Below are 4,474 nucleotides of genomic sequence, written 5' to 3'. Positions count from 1 at the left end.
TAAACTTGCAGAACCTATGACACCATCTGAAGCTGCATTTGTGATAAGTCATAGCCAGAATCTACGTATGTTTTTTTTATCATATTGACGAACAAACTAGGGAAAAAATAAATTTGTCATTTTAATAATTAACGTTGTTAGAAAATAACCGTTTATTGACGTTTTAGGAATTTCTCCCAAACATTTACATTTTTTTGTAAAAAAGAGACAATCATGGTGCTATTCACGGAACAAACAAAACATATTTATGTAATAAGTGATAGATTTGAAGGCAACGTCAATGGATGGTAACTTTTAAGATTACAATTCGCGCAAAATCGCGATCTTCATGAGCTTGTACATGTATATAAATCGTCTAAAACATTTTAATCGTTTATGTAGTAAAAGATGTTAAATAAATTGTAAGTTTTGCTAACGATTCAAGCAAATATTTTATCAGCTCAACACAATTTCACAGCTTTAAGTAGCAGTAGTTATATAAATTCAGACAGTAGGTGATTCATGCATGTCAAAAAAAAACAACGAATTCAGTATTATGTCTTGTTCAGAAACAATTACTGATCACATAACCAGTCTTATTTTTAAATTTGTTTGTTGCGCTTTTAGAATAAAAAATATATAGATTGTACATAGATTGGCACTTTGCAAGAGTTATCGTCCTTGATTTGGTTTGATTTGGTTGATTTTGTGGCAGATAAATGTATGATGTTCTAACAGGTAAAGATCTGAATGCAGAAATGATTATCGTTATGTGAAAGTATAGCATATAAAGACTTAAAAAGTATCGTTTGTTTGGTGGGTTTTTCTACACCATGAATCATTTAACCATTGGCAGTGTCTGACGTTTATATTAATTGGTACTTAATAAAATTTGCTTTGACGTGTACCATACTTGTACAGTACTACATTGGCCATCCTACATAAGAAAGCCATGTGTCTCAAGAAGTTAACAAACTTTCTAAACTAAGTCAAAGCAACGTGGAAGATTTCATTAAGGACAATAAAATCAGGGTAACATTAAATACTTTAATCAAATTTGTGAATTGTTCAGTTAGGTGATGGTTAAAATTGATTAAAAGAGATATAATGATATATATCATTCCTTTATTTGGGCGTTTCCTCTATCTTTCGTGTTAGTTGTTAATATTGCTTAAAAAAGGCATATCTCTAAGCTTAATCCTTAGTTAGTACGTATGCATTTAAGAATTGACATCTGGTAATGCACGTGGTAATGCATGTTGTAATGCATGAACTCCTACAAACCACTTTTGATAGATGATAACGTGATGCAAAGAAATAAACTTCACTTGTTATGGAATGAATTAAAACCGACAGTAAATTTATCAGTACATACATTATCACAAAAACACGTATGTGTTTATAGCATCGATTATTAGCTTTATTTTCACATTCAAATGGTGTTCCGAAAGGTCATAAATAATTATGTATAATAATTGAGATATGGCACTTTAGATGACAATTTCTGGATCGGGATATCTGATTTGATAGGGGAAAACAGATGGATATATTCATCAAACATGCAACCTATTAAAATTAACAACTTCCAGACAGGAGAACCTAATGCCAATACACCAGCTAACTGTGCAGCTCTATGGAATCCATTCGACGGCAAATGGGCTGACGAAGCATGTTCGAGTAGATATAAATTCTGTGAAATACCAAACCAGTAAGTTTTTAAATAAATGACTTATTATCCTTGCTTCTGCTTACAAAACGATCCTTTATTGCAATATGTTTACCGCTAGATACAGCCAGTCAATAATTGCAGCTACAGTTTGCCACTATTGAGTTTTAACGAAATTGTCCTATTGTTGACATTGGAGTTTGTGTCGATTATAATACAAATGTATCATTTGATGTTAAACGTAATATGCAATAGATTACAAATCAACGTGATACAAAAGTTATGTCTACTTTTTTTATCTTTATGGATGTCGTTTATCTCACTTTACATCGACAACATGACTGGATGGGTTGTCTTCCCGACATTTCCTACATCCTTTCTTCAGTTCAAGACTATTATGTGAATATAATAGCGTTAAAACCTATGATTTTTCAACATTGTATACTTCTATCCCCATACTCAGTTACAATGCAGACTTAAAATATTATACATCGTTGTATGATACACCTAGATACAAATATTTAGTTCTTGGTAGAGATTCCTCATACTTTGTAAGAAATTATTCCAAATCATCTTCCAAATATACAGAGGAAGATGTTTACAAAATACTGGAATTTGTAATTGACAACATATTTGTCCAGTGTGGTGGACGTGTTTTTCAACAAAAGGTCGGCATTCCAATGGGAACAAATTCTGCTCCTTTACTTGCTGACTTTTTCCTTTTTTCATATGAGGCTAACTTTATAGGTGATCTGATCCGAAAGAAAGAATATCGTATAGCTATATCTTTTAATCTCATTTTCCGCTATATAGATGACGTATTATCTTTAAACAATCCTAATTTTTGGGGATTTGATACATTGCATATTCCCCAAAGAACTTGAGATATAGGATACTACAGACACTGTGAAGTCAGCCTCATATCTTGACCTACACTTAGAAATCGATGTTAAAGGAAAATTAATGACCACACTTTACGACAAATGTGATGACTTTTCATTCAGAATTGTCAACTTTCCTTTCATCTGTGGCAACATACCTTCAGCACCTACGTATGGAGTGTTCATATCACAACTCCTACGTTATACCAGCGCTTGTCGAAACTACGCAGACTTTTTGTATCGCGCTAGAACTCTAACAAATAGGCTTCTGGAACAGGAATATGTTGCTAGAAGAATTAAGTTATCACTACAGAAGTTTTATGGTCGTCATCATGAACTCGTTGATCGTTATGGTGTATCCATCTGCACCATGAAAACTGATTTATTCAACGGGTCATGGTTTTCCTTTCCTCGTTTGTCTACTCCGGACTTGACTTTTTATGAGCAACTCGGCGGATGATTCTAGAAAAGCAGAAGACGCTTACCCTACCGTTGCACCTGGTCAATGCTCCCAGTTTTTAGTGGCGTCCGAGATGCTCATTTGCTTTTGTTACTTTTTCTGTATGATTTTTGTTCTTTGTTGTGTATGTCTGTTTTCCATGTCTGGTCTTTGTCCCTGGATTACATTATTTTGATTACTGCTGTAACCTTCCAGCCTGGAAAACCAAACAACAAACCTAATTATGTAGCTCTCAATTTCACGGAAGATGGGCGGACAAGCCATTTGCTATATGTAATAGATACAAATTTGTCTGTGAAGTGCTAAACCAGTTAGTTTGTTAATGAACGATTTCATTCGTAAATTTAAGTACATTTTATCATTTAACAAAATGTTTGTAAGTTTTCTACTATTTCTTTTATTTGTATATTCCTGGGTTAGGATTATTTTCATTGATTTCTAAACAATTAATCGATGGGTATTTTTAAATCTCCTTGACTTTATAATAATATGAAGTATGAGGTAGACCCCATTTTTTCGGTTTCTGTCATTTAACAAAAATAATTTGTAAATGTTTGAGAATTTTTCAGAGTTTTCCTGTACCTTATAGATGTTAAAATAAAATGATTTACATTTGACATGCGCGTGCTTTATTGATAGAGTTGCAAAGGCTTAATGACAAAATATGGTATCCGGCACATTTTCCATTGAAAGTTTTTTTATCATTTAATTTCCTTTACAAATCTAACAACCCTTGTAAGATCTCTGTACAAGACTAGTTTATTGTGGCATGGTTTATCAACATGTCATTATCAACAAATCTGTTTATTATTTGATGGTTGAAAGGTCCAGTGTAGTATGGTAATATTAATTCTTCTGCATTTAATTCGTCACTTTTTATATTATTTACATTATGAAACCTTCTGTTATTAATTGACAGGAGTGGAAAGCACATGTAGTTGCTCCGATGTTTTAGAGGGACTTCTTTGCGACTCCGCCTTGATATAGTATATTGGTTAGCTATATCATTGAAGCTACTCTACTCTTTTACCGGATTTTACCCACTTGCAATGTAACAAGTGCCGATGGACAGGGAGAACAGGCTTATTCATTTGGAGTACCTGATGTTACTCCCAGATTTTGTTGGATTACCTATTGTTTATGTTGTTGGTAAAATAGTTTTTCGTCGTTTGAACGATGGACAAAGGGACAGAAAAGCTGAATTTGTGTAGCAAATAATGAAGTAAAATATTGTACAAAATATACATTCTTCAATACAAGAAGTTTCTAATAAAACTCAATTTTCTTTTCACTAAAACATCTTACACAATTAATATGTATAACATTATGTCATTGTCTCGCCCATAAACCTGTTTATTTTAGCACAATGTCTCATCCATCCTCCCTTTAATTACATTTCCTGAGACACAAAACAAAACAAAAGAGGGATATGCAATTTTTCGTAGTGTAACAACTTCTAAATAAATCATATGGCAATTTTAAACACAT

The 4,474-nt window shown here is 32.8% G+C and overlaps 1 long non-coding RNA gene across 1 annotated transcript; it reads left to right on the top strand.

The window, feature by feature from the left end:
* The first annotated feature begins 1,488 nt into the window (after positions 1-1,488).
* On the top strand, positions 1,489-4,188 carry LOC148619709 (uncharacterized). Its single transcript, XR_015921636.1, has 2 exons — positions 1,489-1,687; positions 3,906-4,188. It is a non-coding gene; the product is annotated as an uncharacterized LOC148619709 (long non-coding RNA).
* Positions 4,189-4,474: the final 286 nt, after the last annotated feature.

This window comes from Perna viridis, chromosome 4 (genome assembly GCF_037379345.1).
Source record: "Perna viridis isolate PV_CMFRI_1.1 ecotype Kerala chromosome 4, ASM3737934v1, whole genome shotgun sequence".
Lineage (NCBI taxonomy): Eukaryota > Metazoa > Mollusca > Bivalvia > Mytilida > Mytilidae > Perna > Perna viridis.
This window is presented reverse-complemented; position numbering and strand designations above follow the sequence as displayed.